The sequence below is a fragment of the Branchiostoma floridae genome, chromosome 4, assembly GCF_000003815.2.
Source record: "Branchiostoma floridae strain S238N-H82 chromosome 4, Bfl_VNyyK, whole genome shotgun sequence".
Lineage (NCBI taxonomy): Eukaryota > Metazoa > Chordata > Leptocardii > Amphioxiformes > Branchiostomatidae > Branchiostoma > Branchiostoma floridae.
In genome coordinates, this window is record NC_049982.1 from 26,829,889 (window position 1) to 26,852,201 (window position 22,313).

Genomic DNA, 22,313 nt, shown 5'->3' on the forward strand with positions numbered 1-22,313 from the left:
TTCCCATTTGCCACAGCAAGATCTGCTTGGAGATTACAGTGGCCCCAACGATCCATGGAATTTCTGGGCGGTCTGTTTACATAGCTTGTTACCATGGTAATTGGCGTGGTGATGTTGATGGTACACAGGAGACGACAACAGGTAGTGCTTCACATTGCTCTTACTCAAGTGTATGGTGGGAAAACCATCCTTGACATATGATCTTGTACAATAGATCCTCATGTAAAGCTTAAATCTTCTATGCGTTCAAAGACATTTTGAGAAAACATACTTTTCTCAATTAGTCAATACAGTGTGCGCTATTAATTCTATAACATATCCTTTATAAAAACTTTTTAAAATGTAGAAAAGATACATTACAAATACTGTAGATACATTAACTTTTGGTGGTATTATTTTGCAATAAGACTAAGAGGAGAAAGGAGGTTTTCGCTGAGTCTTATACTCATTGGTGAAAAAATTCTGTAGTCAAAGCAAAACGTAAACAAGGAAGTTTAATTTTGGTTGTGTACAAGAATTCTCATATATCCTATATTCTACCAACCTGATGAAATTATTTTCAGAATTCTGTAGTCTTTTAATAGTAAGTAAAACATTGGAAATGCACATTTGCGGTTTCATAGGTTCCTGATATTAAAACACCCGGAAAAGTTTAAACATTTATGATACACCTGTTCTAACAATCTCATCTAACTGGAGAGAAGAGTTAGAGGGCCTTTCCATGTCTTTCTGTCAAAATCACTCACCACTATTGTTTTTGCTTATGATGACAAACATAACTCAGATTCTGGTCAAAGATTTTCAGTATAATGCTTTCGTCTAATATTTCAACCTGCATTATGGTCTGCCAGCAATAATACTCAAGGCTTTGGAGTGTGGAGTGACACAGAACAGGATTTGGTTGTACCGAATGACGACTAAAATGATTAGATGAATCACATCCTACTATGATAAAGGTCCTTTGTTATGACTTTCCATGCACAGCAATTATTGCAGAATGGTTTTGTAGTGCATCGCGGGTCATTACAGACTAGATTCAATTTGTGCGCTGTCAGTGATCAAATTCTGGAAAGAGCTGGGGGGGAAGTCTGGATCCGAAATGGCTTAAACAGTTTTGTTTCAACTAAAGACGAGCAGAGCTAGAGTCTGGCTATTACAACTGTCAACAACATTATGATTTTTAGTGCCCAGATTTCTCCTGGGTGTCTGCGAGCATTCATCCCCCGTAAACTTGGCTTTTAACATTCCGCAAATTCTGATTGTGACATTGAATGTGAAAATCCTTTTATCAGACAATTCAAATACATTTGATGTCTTTTCTGTGGAAATGCCATTAAGTAGCGGCGCCTTTGTGAAGCACTGTGTGTATAATTGCGTTATGGCGGCTCACAATGCCGGGAATTTTGACCCCCATCTTCCTCCCTTTGTGCTGCGAAAATCGGATTGTTGGAGCTGAATGGCATTCTGAGGTTTGTATTTTGCGTTTTCTCATTGAAATCCAACCACAATTACCAAATGGCCCCACCACGACTGGAGTTGGGCACCCCACCTGGGGGACGGCGGTATAGTATGGCAAGAAAAATAAAGGATTTGTTTGACAGGGGCCTCCTAAAATCTCCTGCTGAATTTGAAACCTTGAATGAAAGAGCTGAAAAACAACTCAAAGCCCAAGAATACTAAAGAGGTAGTCCTCGGTCCTCGGGGGAATGCGCATTGCCAATTTGGAAAATGGGGCCATTGTGCCCATGATCTTTTAAAAGAACTGTGTGAATCCACCTGAGCAGAAGGATTTGGCCAGTGTTAGATACGTCAATCTACAAATGGATGGTGTTAGCAACTTCCCTGGCTTGGGCATCAGTGTTTTTTCCTGGTGTCACCTTCCAGTGTTGAAAGCAGGGTTGTAGCCAGCACCCGTCCTTCAGTCCTTTGAAGGAATTTTGCAGCTGGGGACTGAAAAAAAATTGATCATTCCGTCCTTTGTGATGGACAAAAATCTATATGTAAAATCAGTAAAGATATAAAAAAACGTCTTCTTGTGTAATTTTTCACCAAACAGATGAACAGCTTAGTCTACCAGCAAAATCTGCACCTCAACATGTAGGAAATTGGGTTTCAGAGGGTCTAGATTTCAAAATATTTCAGGGGAGTATGCCCCCGGATCCCCTTAGGAACGTAATGCCTTCAGCTCGACGTCTCGTTCTTTCTGATTCAAAATCGAGGGGACTGAAAATGATTTCAGGCTGGCTACAACCCTGGTTGAAAGGAATAGCTGGTGCGAGAGTGTCCCGAATGCTATCAATCGTTAATCGTAGCCAACCCACTCCAATTCAACGTTACGCATTGTCAGTAAATTCTACTTGAATCATGATTGGTTACTCTTATATGATTCTACGTAGCTTGTTACTTGTTATACTGAGCTCATCGTTAATCGTAAATTCTTTGTATTGTGTATGGTTGAACAGCACGTTTTCAAAAAGTCACAACAAAGCGTCTGGCCGTGTCGGTGTTCAAAGCCTCTCCTAACCAATTGAGATACCCGTATCTAGCACAGCAAAAAGAGAGAGAGAGACAATGACACACATGTGACCATCATCGACAAACCAAGCGGATATAGAGACAACAGCAACAACACAGTCATCAATTTCTAATCATGACAGCCTTCCTGAATTTACCGTCAAGAATTGGCAGTCCTTCGACATGTACCGTTATACCGTTGGTACCAAGCCTTGACAGTACCCTCCCATACAGATCCTCCTACAAGCATAGACCAATGACGTTATAACCTCCTTGCATAGCTGGGTGAAATAATACCTTCCCAGGAGTACAAAACCACCCTGATGATCTTATCAGAAGAAACATCATTCCTACACTCAAGTTCCCTGCTCACAGCTGGTTAAACCTGTAGCCTGGAAGCCAGACAGTTTCCAGGGCCTACACAGGCCAGCTCCTCAGCTCCAGGGCCAACATGCCCCAAAGGAAATTTTGCACAGGGCCCTCCAGGTTCCTGAGACACTTACACTTGGTATCAAGTCCAAGGCTCGAAAGACCCACTTGCATGCACACTTGCAAATGCAACCACATTTTGCTTGGTGCAACTAAATTTTAAACCCGGGTAGCACAGTGCGCAACCTGAAATTCTGCAGTCTTAGTGGAACATCGCTTTTCCCCCCACCTATGTGTACGTGCATAAGCTTTTGTATTTCTTTCATCAGTATGTAACGGGAAGAAAAAATAATAGAGAAATCGCTGATTTGAAGAAAGCAAGAAGTGGGGCAACCTGTATCTTAAGTATTTTACTGAAAAATATATTTTAAGCACTGCACTCTATCGTGGATTGGCCAGACGAATTTTTCTCCTTCGCTGGGGAACTGTTTCGCATCCAGTAAGAGTTTAACACGGTAGGAGTTTCATCTAACAGCGTAGACTTCCTACCAGGAGGGAAAGATTAGCCCAGCGGCAGAGAGCTTCATATGCCTCGGAGAGACCCTGGCTAAGCCACCATAGACTGGGTTAGCCAACACTGAGACTACGATGTGATCATTATGTTTGTCTCATAGCCAAAGGATATACCCAATATATTTGTATCTCCTTGCATGTTCTGTCTAGTTAATCTGGGGTTTCAAGTGTGTTCCTAAAACAGCAGTTAATCTCTTTGACATCATTATCAATTATTTATATCAGTTATGATGGGACTAAAACTCGTGAAAAAAGGGGCGAGAGCAAACGACATAAGGGACAAAAATTTGTGTTTTTTAGTTGTAGGCCTAATTTACATGTCCAATTTTGCAATATTGGGATGGCGACAGCTTTTCTATAAAAACCAAGCCACCTGTTTCAGATGTCAGTACAATCAATGTATATTGCAAATGTAGAAATTTTGCGGTGGTTTAGTGTTTGCGGTTTTTGTGTTGCAAATTTACCGCAAACTTAAAACCACCGCGACCATTTATCCACAGCAGTAAGAGACTACAATGCATGGTGCTACCGTAAACTTAAAACCACAGCAAACATTCTTTCTTCCCGCCGCGAAATTAAATCCCCGCGAACTTAAATGCATTTACAGTATCCTTTATAGGTACTGTTATGCTCCCCGGGAAAATTGTGGAATCTACACCTTCTGAAATGCTATTTCCTTTATTTTGAGGGGCAAAATTAGCTGGTAGATTCAGCTTGGTTCAATTAATATATTTACATGCTAATTTTTGGCCATCAAAGAGGACGGAATGGGCAAAATTTTTGTCCGTCCCCAGCGGAAAATTCCCTCAAAGGATGGAAGGAGGCACACTGGCTAGAAACCTGGCATATAGTCAAAGCTTGAACAGCGAGGTCCATTCTCCCACTGTGTGAATTTCCTGGCACCATTGTTAGGACATTTCTCCTCCAATTTCAGACCTAGACAGAAACGTCAAGCAAGTTTAGGAAAGACGGTACCTGTATGATGGATGCCCTTGTTTGTAGGTGCCATTCCTCCCCTGAGAGACCAACCACAACTAATCTCCCAGCACACATACCTGCAGATGGAGATATTATGGATGTGGAGAGTTTTTACTCACTATTAGAAGCAGAGAGACTGATGTGTGGAGTGTCATTTGCAAATGGCCTGTCAAACAACTAAAATCACTGTTACAACGAAGAAAAGGGATTCTCGCTGAATTGACATGTAGACAGGTTTGGGTTTTGCAAAATTCATTGCATTTTGCATTGATTTTAAAACAACTGGAGTTGGTGTTTAGTCGTAGTAAGCAGTGACAACGATTACTTCAGGATATCTTTTTAACCTTTCGCCTGCATAGGTATAGCTGTTTAACAATAAGTTTGTATCAGTTACTGAGTTGGGTACCAGGAAGAATGTTGATTTCTTCATGCCTACAATCATGTTTTCATTAATTTCTTCGACAGTATTTGTAGTCTTGTCACAATTTTTGAGTTGAGGGTAAGAAAGATACACATAACAGTATGCAAATCAGAGCCTAATTTGCATAATCAATGAGGAAAACTTATTTTCAAGTGGTGCAAAATGACATGGCCTAATTTTCATGATCGATGTAAAAACGGGTACAGTATCTTAGTTGTTAAATTGTAAAAGTAAAGTTGTAAAAAGTTTACAGTTAGTCACGTTGGTAACTTTGTTACAATACCCTTAATTGCTTCATGCCGGGCATGTGAATGCTATAATAATCTGTTACCCACACGTAAGACATGTGTCATACGGCATGTATCATATAATACATTTGTACTTAACTTGCGAGTGCGTAAAACGTCTGAAATGCCTCTGGAGCTCTTAAGTGCCTTACATCAGAGTTGTCAGTTTGTTGTGATGATGCCTCAGGGGACACACCACCAACGTCCTCAGGATGTTCTACTGGATCACATCTCAGCCTGCTTCCTTCCTTTTCTCTTGTCAGTTTTGAAACAGTCAACGTTATCATGGATCTAATCTGGCAATGATTTTAGTATTTCACTGTCTGGTAACATGTACAACACCTACATGTACATGTTTGCAGGGATTTACTTTCGCGGTAGCATGAAAATTGCAGTGTTCATGGTGGTTTTAAGTTTGCAGTAGCGCCATCTACTGTAGTCATATACTGTAATGGAGAAAAGTTTGTATTGGTTGTGGCTTGTGGAGACATGAATGTACATTAAAAAAAGTCTTCACTCACTCACTCACTCACTCACTCACTCACTCACTCACTCACTCACTCACTCACTCACTCACTCACTCACTCACTCACTCACTCACTCACTCACTCACTCACTCACTCACTCACTCACTCACTCACTCACTCACTCACTCACTCACTCACAGCAAACCCTGAGCAACTGTACAGCATCCAAAATTGGCAATTGCAAGATGTTATTATATATATATTTATTATTTAATAAGTATGATTTAAAAGACAACAAAACACAAATTAAAGATGTTCCAAAAAATCATCATCTATGGAATTCATTGATCTGTCAGAGGTAGCAGTCAATTATTCTAGTGGCAAGTGGGTGTGACAGATGTACATGTACATTCTACTGCTGGTGTAACAGTGGTGTTCAAGTACCGCCTATCGTCCTTGCCCAAGGGCACTAGTGCTTTTGTGGCGACGGTGATAGCGTTCGTGATTTGTGATCTGCCGACCCCGGTTCGATTCCGGGTAGGGGGCATGTTGTTTCTTTCTGTTCTTACTCGCCCCTCTGGTTGTTTCACTGGTTCCCATGCCGACCCTGTGAGTAACAGGCTAGCGGATGTGCCACACAGGGATGTCGAACTCGGAGATTCGAGGACGAATCTTGAAGAAAAGGGGGAGTAGTGTAACAGTGGTGTTCAAGTACCGCCTATCGTCCTTGCCCAAGGGCACTAGTGCTTTTGTGGCGACGGTGATAGCGTTCGTGATTTGTGATCTGCCGACCCCGGTTCGATTCCGGGTAGGGGGCATGTTGTTTCTTTCTGTTCTTACTCGCCCCTCTGGTTGTTTCACTGGTACTTTGCTTCTTCTTTAAACAGGTGGGAGCTTTAAAGGCATTCAGCAAGGTGTGTACAAATTCTTAAGACTCTTGAAGTTACTGGACAGCAAACTTCTACCCTGTACTTGTAATAGTGACTTTACTACATGTATGCAAATCTCAGTCAACATGTATTCTAACGTCCTTTAACGATCTGATAAAAGAATTGTACTCTTAAGATAACATCTTTGCTTTGGAGTCTTTTACGTAGCTCCAGACAGATAATGCAATAGCTTCGTACAGAGATAGACAGTTTTCAGTCTCAACCTCTACAAGTCTGGCCATCTTACATAAGAAAGGAGAGACAGAAATCTCATTTCTGCCTATAGAGAAACAGGAGGCCTTTTGAAGCCAATTCATCACATTGATAGGATAATACAATTTTGCGCCTACAAAAGCTGGTGGGGTAACACTTGAAAGCACTTTATTGTAATGAAATGCCCAGAAAGATCCAGTTAGATCGGCGGCGGTCTCCCGGTAGTTGCCCAAATGTAGTTGTAGCATTGTTCCTTTGGTGCGCGCCATTATGTCAGACATAGTGTGGGTTTTGATTGTTTCTATACCATTAGTGAAGATGATTACCTTGGAGGATGGTGGGGAGTTGGATAGCTGCTGGTTATTTTAGTACCACTTTGATATGCAACACTTAACACCAGTGGAGGAGTTTGGAATTGTTAAAGACTGCTTCGTACGGAGAGTCCCCCCTGGGGGACGCACAGGGGGGGCAAGGTTGTCAGCGGGGAACGTATGTACGGTACGGCGGGAGGGTGATGGTGATATACCGGCACAGTTGGAACAGCGAGTAGTTAGAATCACAGGGATAACTGCAGCGCTGGGATTCGCCATGTTGGTAGGCAAGAGTAATGATAAAACAAATAGGAAGGGCCAGTCGGCATTTGGGAGTAAATGCAGCATAGCTTCCTGCATTTGTAAAGTCGTAAACTCTAAAGTGAGCATTTTGTTGGTAATTGTTTTACCCTTCAACAGGTAAAACCTCATCAAACAAATCGAAATCAATTAAACTCATTGTAACATTATCTTCTTTCGTTGTAAGATCGTAGCTTAAGATTGCACTTTACTTATGTCTATTTACTATATGTCTATAACCTAAATTGCTTATATTTTGGGTTATGACATCAAGTAAGAAGTTTTACTATCATTACACAATGACCAGAGGACCACAGCTTAAGATCCCGCCCAAAGGACAGAGACACTGTCCAGTAGCAGACAAGTCAGGTAAGCAACAACATCCGAGATTCAAATCAAACTCATGAGGTCTTGGTCCATGGCAGAGTCACTGGGCAAGGTGGACTCTCACTGCACTTGGGGCACCAGTGGGGCACTGCGGGGTTTGTAGATGACTTAACTAATTTCGGAAATAAAGAATGAATTTTCTACCGTTTTGCACATTTTGTTGTCATACTTTTACTAATGATGCAATATCTAATTTAGTAAAAATCGCAAAAATAACAAAACAAGAAACGAACAAGAAACGAACCCAGCAGTGTCGCACTTGTGCCCTAAGTCTAGTGAGAGTCCACGTTAACAACTGGACTACACATGCCACGATAAGAGTGAAATACTCTGGCTGATCAGTCAGTTTGAACACAAACGGTCACTGATCATCGAAACCAGCCAAATCATAAACCCAAGAGTTTTCATTCCAGCCCAAAGCACTGAAGAAGCCACACGGCGAAACTTGTTTGCGTGTTGGCTCAAATGGGGAATGTGCGTCTCCAGCGTGTGTGTGGTTGCCTTGTGGTTGTCCTTTCCCACGTACTATATATACATAAACCCAAGAGTTTAATTTTTCATAACAAGAGACCACCCTCAAGGTGAGGTATAATCACCATCAGACTGTAGACATAGACATTTAGCTGGCACTGTCCGAGAACATAATGCGAATATGCAGGACTCTGGCATGCTCTGGTGAATTGTTTGTACTTTTCAATATTAAGTGGTAAAGCCAACTGTCAACAATAACTAGACACCTTTTAACTCTTGACCAGCACGGTACCTCAGTTACAATGTGTTATCAGACATGTACAGGAGTTGTCTTGTAGTTACAATAGGACCCAACACTGTTCCTGTTGGATGTTTGGTCAACGTTTTGTCAGAATTTTGTCCATTGAGTACGATAACTTTAATTTTCCGACACAACATTTGGAAAGATGGAACATCATCCTCATATACGCGTACACAACCTTATACAAGCATTCTGTCAAAGTTCTCAATCTACCTTGCTTTGTTTCGTTACCGCAATCATTTGGGCTATGTCTGGGGGTGAAGGTGCTTGGGCATGAGAAGGAAGGGGTACCACTCTATAATCAATACTCATGCAGGTGAATGTCATCTACTGAATCTTATCAAAGCCCCTCCCCCACCCTCCTGCTTGATTACTTAGCGCAAGTGCTTTGAATCTTTAAACAATTCCCACTTTCCCCTTTTTCTTTTACTTGTACTTTCAGCGGTGAATTTTTGTGTTGCGAAAAATCTCCGGTGATTTGGGCATCCTCCGCGCAGCTGGGATTCCAACTCACTTTTCTCTACATTAAAAGCTTAAAGAAATTACTGATCGGTGGCCAGGCTGAACCTTTACTGGAACCCATCGGGCCATTAGAGCTTCTCAGCTAGATAAATGGGCAGATAAATCCCACCTGGGTTGAGTTGATGTGAGTTGGTAAAATGCTCCTACCTCTCATCTGCATTTACCTCTCTGAAGATGATACCACTTAGCGGATGTTGGGCACTCAATATTTCTGGGTTTTCATTCGGTGCTGTCCTCGGAGACCGGGGTCCTCCGATCCAACAGGTAGGTGGCTGCAGTCTGATGCGGGAGAACTAAGTGCACAGCGATTTTCCGCGTAACGGTGTTTTCCCACGTAACTCCCGCGCAAGCTCGTAATCTTTTTACTCTCGGTTTGCAAAGTTATTTATAAGATTTAAGTTTCATCACTGTGTTGTAACATCAAGGAGTTACTAGTAATGAAGGAATAATTGCAATTAATTTACAAGACTTCTTCATAGATAGAAAATGATACGTAACACAGGAGATGCGACAGTGTCAACTAAAATGCAGTCTGAGGTACCTATTGTTGTCCACATACTTCGAGTAATGTACACATATTGAGGTGTATCAAAAATGACCCTTAGTCATGAAATAAGTTTGCATCCATCAACACAACAAAAATAAATTCTGAAGCACAAGATACCTAGGTGCGTCATTTATATGTTTTTTTTTAAATTTGACACTCACAATTTCCTAAATCACATGAAAGTACTTTTGTTAACATCAAATTTTTCCTTGGCATTTTCAGAAAAGTTTGATACACATGTACATGTATTTCCCAGCACAACAACACTAAGTTTTTGTACACCTTCTATAAAAACTACATACAAAATTACATGTTGGTGAAACTAACAACTGACTTCACCACAAACATTGCATTTAAGGGGCAGAGAAACGTTACAGAACATTCACTATTTTGAAAGAAAAACTTTTGTCAAATGGCCATGTCGATAAAGCAAAATTTACAGAAATGTGAACAAAAACATTTTTTCCTTTAATAGCACTTCCACAAATGTTGATGTCACAACTTGACACAAGAGGAATGATTTCTGCTGAAATAGGTTTAGTTGTCTTTAGTTTCAGAGATATTAAAACCACCACAATAGCAGTAAGACAGTTACTTTGGGGATCATCATCGCATGTGGCAAGTTCCTTTTCCAGACTCCCACCTACCTACCAAATATCATAAGGTCCAGCCACATAGCTTCTTGAGTTACCCTGTCCACACACAGGGACACATACACAAACCTTCTTGGCAAGGTAATAATTAAGTGGCAGAGACTGCCATTGTCGTATAGGACTGTTAACGCATAGTCGAAGCTGTAGGGCTGATCATCAGATGTCAATTAGGATTTTACCATCATGGTCAATATAAAGTTAAATGTTAAAATTGAACAGTGAATTTGTTACAGAATCTTTCTGAACAGTTACAACATGGTAACTGCTGATGTAGACTTAGACTGTAGTTGTGATGATCAAAAGTGAATAAAAGATTAGAGGTACAACTGTGACAAACGGAAATTACCTTGTATGTATTTGTATTGGGCATTTAGGAACCATCCTTACATACTGCTATAGTTAATCAGAGACGAGTAGACTACATGGGAGATAGCACCATAAAGTGTCAATGTGGTCGTTGAACAGAAATTTACCAATGACGACATCATCGGGAGTACTAAAGAACTACAAGGGCAGGACTGAAATGTATTTGTCGGATTAGATGGGCGCAAAATGGATGTTTCCCCCAATAGAATGGATCACTAAATAGCTTTCCCAAAATTACATGAGAAATGCCGGGCTTACTTTGTGCACTTCAATAAAGACTTTTGATGGCTTACTTTAAAAGTCTTCAAACTACCAGGGAATAGCCGGTAGGAAACTTTGTCTCAGCGAACGGATTTATTTTCGGAAGAAGGGGCCACTGGAGTCCTGTTCCTCTCGCTTTGATGGACAGCGGTCCCAGAAGGAGTGGTTCCTAGGGCAGGCTTGCATCCCCTACTGTACTTCATTAGGCAGCCCACCAGTTGACAGTAGTCACCAGGCATACTTAAACTGCCAAAACAATGCTGCTTCGACATGCCTCAAGTCTGGCGGGGAGGGATTTGGAGGACTCTCCTGCGAGCCCTCAACAATAGTGCTTCACCAGGGGGCAGCGGCGAGGCGTGTTTGGTAAAACCCGCGCCTGGCCGCATCCCTGTCCATAATGTCGGCGATGTTTCATTGATGAGTCCCTGGTCTGGGGTGAACACAGGTGCAGAGGAGGAAGCCATCAGCGCGAGGAGGGGAGAAGAAAACCGATGTCGGTAGTCATGTAGACATTATATGCAGCGGCTGGTTTATTGAGCAAATAGACAATACTGTAAATGCATTTAAAGTTCGCGGGGATTTAATTTAGTAGTAGCGGGAAAAAGGACTTTTCGCTGTGGCTTTATGTTCGTGGTAGCACCATGCATTGTAGTCTCTTACTGCCATGGAAAAACGTTTGCAGTGGTTTTAAGTTCGCGGTGAAGCAGCCACCACGAAAACCGCAAACATTAAACCACCGTGAAAAATTCTGCATTTACGGTATTACATGTATGTTTATTGCAAATTCATGCCCAAGGGCTAATTGCAGTTAATATGAAAGTGTACAATCAAACAGTGTACAACAGTATGGAATATGTCTACTCTAGTCTAAAAGCTAACACTAAACTGTAGCTTGTTGGGTTCCACTTCTTTTCCCGAGACAGTGGAAGACAAAGGATCCCACCTTTTCTATTATGTTTGGGTTCTGCGATGTTAGGAGGAAAGTCATTTTTAATATAGAACAAATCAGCACAGCAGGAAACACTGCATTGCGCCGAAATTTACACTTATCAACCTATGCAATAAAAACTAAAGAAGAAGTCAACATGTTTAAAAGTTGATATGATGTGACATTTATGTACTGACAATACCATGTACATTCAATTAGAAACTGGGTTTCTTTGTTTTAATGCTTGTAATGTCATTCAAACGAAGGCTGTTGTCCAACACAATCAGCACAACCTGGCTCTATGAAAGCCTTTATCGTAAATTCTTATTTTGAACCTTTTAGTTGACTGTATAAAGTTGCTGCACTTTTTGTTGCATCAATAAAATTTTAATGTGAACATGCTTCTTTGTGGGAATGCTTAACTTAAGGTACACGCAAATTCTCTTGCACTTGTGTACTGTGACATTTTGAGAGTTGAGATACAAAGGATATATCAATCTGAGAAAATGGTAGGCCTTTTTAAGATCCAAGGGTTGCTAGTTTGCTACTGGTAATGGTGGAAAATTGGCCACTTCAGGCCCCCGAACAGTTTTCACCTAGTGGGCTATTTCCACTCAGCACCTTTTCACTGCCCGCAGTACAACATATGTTTTGCCCAGGCTCCATAAAAGTGGCTATCAACATTACTAATGAATGAAATTACCAATCTACGGTCAATACCCGCGAGGCACTGCATTCTTCCTAATGCCTGTCCGCAGAGGCGAAGGCTATCCTGATGGGCATCGTGAGGCCTCCAACTTCAACTGTGCCGTAAGTGGGTATTTACTCACCAGCGTCTAGTTTTACAAAGTAACACTGGCTTGGAATGAAATAGCAACATTAGGCACAGTTACGTTATAAGGAAAACTTCAAGATAGAAACTTTACAGCATAACGATTGTACAGGAATGAAATTTACAATGGATACCAACTAGTTCTTAGCAAGGCAAAAATGTAATACACAACAATTATGCTACTGGAACACTTCAAAATAGAAACTTCACAGGATAATGATTGTACAGAAATGAAATTTACAACGGATACACCTACTAGTTCTTTATAGAAAGGTAAACATGTGACAACATTGCATGCTTTTTGTCATTTACCAGTTGTTTAGAAGTTCTGAAGTGCAAATAGAAATGGAACTCGTTGCAGATACTCATAACTTGTTAAAAAAAGTTATGGTGCATCTCCATTTCTGTAGCCCTGGGCCACACAGCTTTGTGCAATCTTTGCACAACAGCAGTGAGCTAGTCCACAGGTAGTGGTCTGTGTGTTCAACCACCATACTCTTTCCCAAATGCTGATGTGTGCTTAAACTTAAAGCCAAGAAAGCAGCATGTACCATTCCTTAAACTGCCCAAAATGGATACAATGTATATCTGGCACACATACATGCCCTGTGTGCCGTGCCTGGTTATGACCGGGATAGCGTATTCCCCCAAAGTAGCAGCTTTGCGCGCGTGTAGCGCACGAACCCCGGAAGTTAGGGCCTTGTTCCGGTGTCTCTTTTCGATTTTTCGGGGGTCAGCAGCCAACCCTGGCACTAATAGCATTTTATAGAGCTGAAACTCTGGCAGTTTAAGGGTTAAAGTATTTGGTAGCTATAGGACTATGCAGGAGTGGTGGTAGTTGGCAGGGAAACAGTGTGTAAATGTTTCATGAGTGAACAATTCCATGACATGTGTAATAGGATTGTTCCATTACATTACATCGGTGCCTTCTGGATGATTTTCTTGTCACAAAACAACCTGTTAGAATGCCTAAACCATAGAAATGAATTATCAGATTAAGTAGATTGGAAAATGTTCAGATTAATTAGATCACTTCGCCTGGCACACACCACTCTCTGCACGTTTTGTACTTCAATATGTAGCGTTTATATTCCAGTGGTTAGCGGCCATGCCTCTGGAACTTGAAGTCGTGAGTTCGATTCCGGCTCCGTTGCAAGAGACAACCGTTCAATCACTGTTTATTGTGCTTGTGGAAAAGAGCTACTAGTACCAGGGAATTTCCCAAAATGAACCTCTAAATAGCACAAAGTGTTTGTCTTCTCTGTCATGACCAGTGAAATAATAGCTCTTCAGTGAGCTAAACTGGACAGAGACCACTTTCATTTACTTTCACTTTATGTAGTATACCTTTTGCTCTCCGAAAAAAAGATGACTTCTTATGGGCCACCAGCTACCCTACATTTGTGTGTATATGGGTCTTTGACTCTTAATTCAAGTAACAGATTTCGTGACTTTGTGACAAAAGTTTGCAGTTCTGGCTGTTTACCAGTACAGGTAACATTATACCATCATATAGCCCTGATATCATATACATATACATATACATACACAAGTCTTTATATATCCTTAGGCAACTTAATACTATACCACGGGGATTAATGAGAGGACTAAATTTCACTAGTTTCAGACACGTTATGTCATCCATGAAACAGCAGCTGGCATTTAGTGGTCCCTGTAGATGCTTGTCCTCCCACCTTCCCAGGGTTAGAGTAATTCTATGGGCCAAACTCGCTCCAGGCATCAACACGTATTGATCACTTCTGCTGATCATGTCACTTTTTCCATTCAAATTACATGATTCTGCTGACAAACCAAAGGGTGAAAAAGACCTCGTTGCTTAACCTGAATATTAAAGCCTAGGTCCTACCTTGGCACTTAGGTAAACTTTATACAAACCAAAGGGTGAAAAAGACCTTGTTGCTTAACCTGAATATTAAAGCCTAGGTCCTACCTTGGCAAGATAAACTTTATACAAACTAAAGGGTGAAAAAGACCTCGTTGCTTAACCTGAATATTAAAGCCTAGGTCCTACCTTGGCAAGATAAACTTTATACAAACTAAAGGGTGAAAAAGACCTCGTTGCTTAACCTGAATATTAAAGCCTAGGTCCTACCTTGGCAAGGTAAACTTTATACAAACCAAAGGCTAAAAAAGACCTTGTTGCTTAACCTGAATATTAAAGCCTAGGTCCTACCTTGGCAAGATAAACTTTATACAAACTAAAGGGTGAAAAAGACCTCGTTGCTTAACCTGAATATTAAAGCCTAGGTCCTACCTCGGCAAGGTAAACTTTATGGTAAAGGTAGTCCCGTAGCCTTTTTGAGGCCGTAGGAGCAGTTGATTGTTATCCACTGTCTAGGGGAATTGTACTGGAAGGCGTAGCCCATCCCTCTCCTTCCACTGCCTTTTACAAATATACATCCCCAACCAAAGTCAGGTAGCCATTTTTTTTACACCTGGGTGGAGTAAGGAAAGTCGTGTACAGTGCCTTTCCCAAGACACAACGTCTAGGCAGGAATGCAAGGAATCAAACCCGAGAACTATCTGTCTTGTGTGTCACTTGGTCATTTGACGCGCCTTTTCTCTTCTTCTTCTTATTTTTTACTGCTTAGCCCCCAGATGGAGATCACTGAGCAACTTTTGAGCGACCAAAACTGGATTATTTTGTGTGACTCGTAGGTTCCATAATTGTAATATGATACATGGCAATAAAACACTTGACAGAACATAAAAATACTAGTTCCTTGTCTATGATTTGTGTAGAGTGACCTGTCAAATACTTTGTCGTTTATGGGATCGCAGCCTCTTGTGCAAAGGGGATGTCACAGTACACATACAGTATATTACATACGACTACATGTGCAATTTGGGTAGGAGAGGTCACTTATGCATGTAAATCATGCAAATAAAGATTTCATTTGAATATCTGATGAAGACTTACTACCATACATTTAAGGTGACAATTTTATGTTTTCATCCCCTGACAGCTCTCTTTGAAACTGCAGCTGTGTGTGTAGTTGGTGTTTTTGGGAGCAGGGTAACTTCATACCTTCGTTAAAATGATGCAAGCATTTTCAACTGAGGTATCATATACGTTTCTCACTGACATGTTTCAGAGTGACATACGTCACATGTTTGAGAGTCCTATCGTAGAGAGCAGTGGATTTCTAAACTTTCCTCATCAAGTATGCAAATTAGATCATGATTTGCATAAATAGCATACAATCCTAAAAATCATTGCTTAAGCTATCTACATATCAAAAATCAATATGACCTGTCAGCCCCTTTTTGAGTTGTTGTAATTAACTTTCTTGGCAAAGGTAAACAGGTTCAAGAAAACTCACATAATGGCTTTGCCAGTGGTAATAGCTGGCCTCTTGCCAAAGTTTCGGCTTGCCAGTTTTCAGACTTGTCAAGGAAAAAATTCAGGATGACCTTGGGGGCAAGGCATCCCAGCTAGGTGCCCATCGCAATGGGAAAGATATGCTAGCAAACAACCACTTAATTTCCTTTGAACAGAATGGTCACTCTTCCTTTTTTCTAGTGCTCCTTGCTTCAAAATACAGAATATAACATGAACTTACCTCAACTTTTCCAGCAAGCTCCATCTCATTTTCATGTCCTCTTGTTGTAGTCTGATATTAATCGATGAATATCCCATTTTGAAATCTAGGGAAAAAAAGGGATTTAGTTTTACACTATTTGGCCAAATAGCAATTTTTTTGGTGTGTAGGGAAACATGTTTGATTTCATGACTTGGCAATGCAATAAATACAGAGTAGGACTTAAAAGTTGAATGACTAATGAAGAAATACTTTCATTACATAATGCAAGGGCAAACCAATCTTATCCTTTTTGGTTTCTTGATTTCTACAAGAATTTGATATAGCTGTCATGCAAAGAAAAATGAAAAAGGTAATTTTTGCTGCTAAATCATGGTTGATTCATTCCTTTATCTTTTTTTTTCAAATTAGTTCAGAAAATTTAAGGGGTAAACCAAATATTTAAAATTAAATTGCCATGGCTTTACTCAACCTCATTTCTAAATAAACATATTGCGCAAACTTGTCTTGTTTCAATACACAGTCAAACCTATACAAGTGAACATTCAAACTTGTACAAGTGACCACCTTTACATCATGTAAGGACCACCTGGCCAATGTATCCCTTAGACAATTTTCGTCATTGACACAAGAAGAAAGAACCCTGTCTATAGTGACCACCTGTCCAGACTAGATTTTATCAGTCCCATGCATATGAGTGGTCTTCTTGGGCAATTACACTCTGTCTACACTCATCAGATTATAATCAACTCACAGCATATGCAAAAAGGTAAGATTATCTTATTATCAGAAAACTAAAACCTACAATGTTGATTAGCCCCTGATTGTAACAAGATATTTCTTATTCACTCATGTTACTTAGCCAATATATATTGCTTACTCTAGTAAGTATCAGTGAAAAGTTTTATCAGGTTGGTACGTCACTGAATAAAGAGAAACGTCGGTGTGAATAAAGCAATGGTTGTGTAAAAAGAGTCTCTTTATTCTAGTAAGTAGAATTTTACAACTTACTTTGTATTTTGAGTTTAAAGTTGACCATACAAAAGTCACTGTACATTACCATACATCACTAAAAGCTTGTCTCTATTTGTACTTTTAAACTCTGAGCTTCATCATTGTTCCAAGTACCCAGATTAAACAGCTTGACTGGACATTCTGTACCTACATCTCTGCAGATCAAGCCTTATCAAACTTCTATCCTTGGTACAAAGTACCCACGGACAGGTTGAAAGGCGGTTGGGCGATAGCCGGCGAGCGTAATCCCGCTATGACAAGTGTAATCCTGTCCAATACGAAAGGCTTCCCCCAATATTGACCCCACTTAAAGCCCCTCCAGCGTTCTGCCCAACATTTGATATTCAGGTCCTGTTTAGAAGGGGATGAGATGTTTGACACCTGAAGCTAAGATTTTACTGGTTGGAGAAGCTTCGAGACTTAGGATGGGTGGTCAGTAGGGGTGGATACCGGTACAGTGTATTGGTACAAAACAGTGCTCGAAATACCCACTTGCCCACTTGCAAATGCAACCTGATTTTGCCTGGCACAACCTAACTTTAAACCCAGGTTGCACACTGAAATTTTTTTGCAGTTGGAACACTGCCTTTCTTCCCACCTACAATGTACATGCGTAATCTTTTGTTTAAATTTTTTGATAACATAAAGCATATTACGTAGTTACATGTAACTGAAAGAAAAGATAATGGATAAGTAGCTGACTTGAAGAAAGTAACAACTTGGAAGTGGGGCAACCTGAGATGTTGATGGTGCAACCTGGCTTTTGACTCAAGTTGCAGCTCGGGCAACGTGGCTTAAAAAAGTATTTTGGGCACAGCAAAACCATTTTTTTCTTGTTGGAACAGTCTGGAGAAAAAGGACCAGTAATAAAAAAAATCAGTAGACAGGATTTGGGTCCGATTAGAAAATGAATAGATTATATATCGGCATATATTTCATGTGTTTTGGAGCTTACTGGTCCAAGAAAATAACAAGAGCGAAGTAGAGTAGAGTTGATTAAGTCATTTCTACCTTACCTTAAGTGTCTACAGTCAAACCTGGTCTAATTTAACAAACGCAGTAAGTGTCGTTTGCACGAAGATAGGATTTTGAAACACCAGTGGAAGTCAGATACTCTAACAAACACGGTCCTTTGTAGCCAAATGGACCATTGTTTTGAGTATCGTCCATTCACAAGTTTTCAAAATCAGGTCCAGGTTCATTTCTGGAAGGGGACCTAATCCTCTGTGCCTGAACCGGACCTGAATTCTCTGTACCGGTACCCACCCCTACCGGTTGGAGAAGCTCCTGAGGTCTTATTAACCTATGCAATGACCTCAAAAAAAGTATGTACCCCAGCTTTGGCCGGTGAGCAACTTGCAGCACCTTTTTGATTTGAAAAATTTGAAAAGAACTTACTAGAAAATATTGCAATATATTTCAGAAACTGTAGCTTTCTTCGTACGTCAGTGAAAGTTAGACATCCAGGTGATAAGAATAACAATACAAAAGTTTTAACTCAAGCAACTGAATAAATTTTGTAAACGGTCAGTCGTTTTACGTCTCCAGCTTTCAATATTTTCTGTTCCACTTATTGTTTGGGAGCCCATGTTCCTAATTTTTGTTGCTAAATCTGTCATTTTAAGCTTATAAAACCACATTTTTATCAATTACATGTCATGAAGTTCAGATTTTGTAGTTTGGGTTCCGTACCAACAAGTAAATTTCCGTCCTGGGATGGATGGAGGGACGGTTTCTGGAGATAGCCCTACAGTGGAGGCTATCTGAAACATGACCGTTTAAAAAATCTATCGACTTCCTTGTCGTAACTTTGTTTCAAACTGTGCATTACCTCCTTCGAGTCAAAAAAGGGAAATTGCTCTATAATGCTGTTGACTATTTATAGTTAGTGTAGCAATTTCGTGAACAATCCCCAACTGGGTAATTCGCACGGCCTGAAACACCGACACATAAAAAAACAAGAGCGAAAATTTCATCTGCATTGAAGGCGTGATATTAGGTGGGCAGTCAGGATGCAATCATGCCCTGTGAACTTAAGTGTTAGCAACACACATCTATCATAGATTTATTGGACCACATCATCGTTCCTGTCACCGCTAAATTTCCGAGGGTGACACGGAGCCCCGCTTCCGACGACCCCCCTGCGAGCTGTTAGCGCTCCGCGTCGAATATCAACTCTCATTACTTTGTATTACTTTGATCAGAGGAGAATAACCTGTGACACCCCAACATACAGGGCAGCGGGGTTAGCAAGCAATAAACCACGCCAGAAACCAATATCAGCAAAACGACTGCGCGTGGATCCGACAACTCCATTGTGCAATAAGCTCCGCTCAAATCTATTTGCAAAATATAGATTTTGTACTCTAACTCCTCAACATTGGAAATGTCATAAAATATCAACCAAGTGAGAAATTACATTGATCTATCAGTGGTGAAATTATAATTCATCCCGCTGTCGTGATCCGGTGATTTATTTGACGGTTCACCGGTATGAAAACGGCCGGAGCTATTAACGCGGTGTCCTCAATCATCCGTAGAAAAGATGAGATAATCGCGATATACGGTGGCTAAAGATTGGGACAGTGGTGGTGACACAATTGGCAAATGAGGTGACACGGGTTGTAATGAATAGCAAAACTATAGCAAAGGTGACAGTAAGAGTGATCAGTGCAGGAAAGACCAAGGGAGAGATGAAAGGGAATGAGGAAGCTGCCTTTTCCTGACCCTACCGCTGATCAGAGAGTTGTGCTGCCCTTTTCGATGTCCCTTTTTACATGATGGTACAAACCGTACAGGGTACAGAGCAGCTGGGCACATCCCAATTGGTGGGGCGACCGGATGACTGCGATACCGTAAATCGTCAAACTGTTGGCGGAGGTTTTGTATTTGTGCTGACAGCTTACTGTAAAATTGCAACAGTGCAAAAATGTGTTTTAATGATTCTAATGAACTACTAGTAATTATTACAACTGCAAACTTTGAATACACAGCACAAACATGGCTATCATACAATAAATCATGAAACCGTGCTTTTACTTTTCGCACTGACCTCTTATCACAAAATTATACCATACCTAAAATGTTCTATAGTACAGAATTGTTTAAAGTGAGACCTTCAAATACCGCTCAAACTTTCTTTTCTCTCCTTCCACAAAATAAAACTGCCATGAAAGAAAAAGTATTTTTCAGTACTCTGACAAATTCTCCACATTGCTGGGAGAGGAAGGTTTTTCTTTGGATAAAATTTCACATTCTGTTATTGATAAGTATTTTTTTGATTGTAACATGACATTAACAGATTTTGTAGAAACAAAGGTTTAAATTACCATTCATGAAACTTGTCATAACAAAGTGATACCTACATTTTGAACATTTAACAATGACATAAGTTACATGTAGCAGGATCTAAGAAAAGGTAAAGCGGTCAAACCTCAGAGTTAGACTGTGGACGAAGCGTGATGCTACTTTGTTAGCTTGAGTCTAGAAGTAGAACTTCCGAATTAATAGAGAAATGCTATGCAATGAAGATTCGCTATCTAGTTTTCAGCTATGCACACTTGGTCACCACTACTCTTAGCAGGAGTGATTCAAGAAATATTTGAAGATTTGGGGCTTAGACTTTAATTCCTTAGTCCAAATTTTTTACACACATGACAGACCTTACTAATTAACACGCCCCTGCACCAATTTACAGCTTAATTGCTTTCATCAGGAGTCTGATACATAATTTTTACACATAATTTCCCATTAATATAATTTCTTAACATGAAATGACTAACATGCATTGGCATAATACCGGTAGTAAGACTTATACCGGTAGATTAAAAATACTGGAACTCAAAGAGATCTACACATGCAACAATAGTTATTTCTGAGCTGTGCACACTTCAGACATCTAGGTGTCCAATACACCATTTACAAAGCATCGATAACAATGCATTCGAAGACAACAAGGCCAAAAGTTTTCAGTATACTTTTTTTTAAATTTCGGGGTAGGCAGCTCGTCGTGGGACGAACACACTGTCACATTCATTGCCAAATTTATATAGATCATAATTACACATGCTCACGGCACAAGACGAACATGATTCAACAACAATCTTGAATTTCTGTTGGTGACCTACAACTCATGTAAAAGTGTGAAGAACCGTTGCATAATAGCCCGGATCTACGACTGAATGGGCAAAATTGAACGTACGCAGCCATTTTCCCGCCATTTTTATATCTACGCTAGCAGTGAAGTGTTACATGTACGTCATAGCGGTTGTGACAGACAGAAGTTAAATGAAAATTCTTGACAGTATACGTCCGTTTTCTCATGACATTTTGTATGCTCATGCAGGTTTATGTTTTATGCATTTACTGACAGAAAAGGAAGGAACATCAGAGGATGTATAAATGTACATAGCGGCAGTTCATTGTGCCGTGTTTCTTCCTACCGGTATTTTGTACCCCCTCCCAACCACGCGCCCGTTCGCCGTGTAATTCCGCGGCGTGTTACAATTACAATATTACGCTTTTAGCAGGACAAGAGTGGCAGAAAAGTTACACAGAAGAAGTGGCAAGGGTAACCTATAACAGCAACATGTAACTGGAGAAAATGATGCGTTGACAATTTGTCAAATCAGTATGGCTAGAGAAATCGTCGTAAACGTACCGGTATTATGATAATAGATGTTACCAGTAAAGACACAATTATTTTTGCTCAGTTTCATGTGTGTAAATTTTTTTTTTGTTACAGACACGTGCAAGAAAACCCCTATTCACCTGTAAGGTATTCTGGATGACATCAGCTTGCCCCATGATTTTCACTTGATTTCGGGGGGAAAAAAAGAAATTCTGTTCCCTCCAGATATGGTCAACATAAGGAGGAAATACCAAAAATATTATGTTGTAACAATGAACTTTGGATACATTTAAGGTTAGACTCTGTTTCACAAATAATGTGCTATGTAAAGTTAAAAAGCGACCTATCGGCCTATGATTAACAGTGAATTATCATATAGCCAGGCCCCGCGGACCAATCAGAAGTCCCCGTTCCACGTTGGTTATGACGCCGTAACACAAAGATTCAGGCCAGGCAGGTGTGATCGCTCCTCTGAT

At 40.4% G+C, this 22,313-nt stretch overlaps 1 long non-coding RNA gene across 1 annotated transcript in view; it reads right to left on the minus strand.

The window, feature by feature from the left end:
• Positions 1–11,626: 11,626 nt before the first annotated feature.
• Positions 11,627–22,313, minus strand: part of LOC118414448 — a 23,895-nt gene continuing 13,208 nt past the window's right edge. The window contains exons 2-3 of the long non-coding RNA XR_004830972.1: positions 16,215–16,299; positions 11,627–12,634 (exon numbers count right to left, since the gene is read on the minus strand). This is a non-coding gene — a long non-coding RNA (uncharacterized LOC118414448). The remainder of the gene's footprint in view (positions 12,635–16,214; positions 16,300–22,313) is intronic.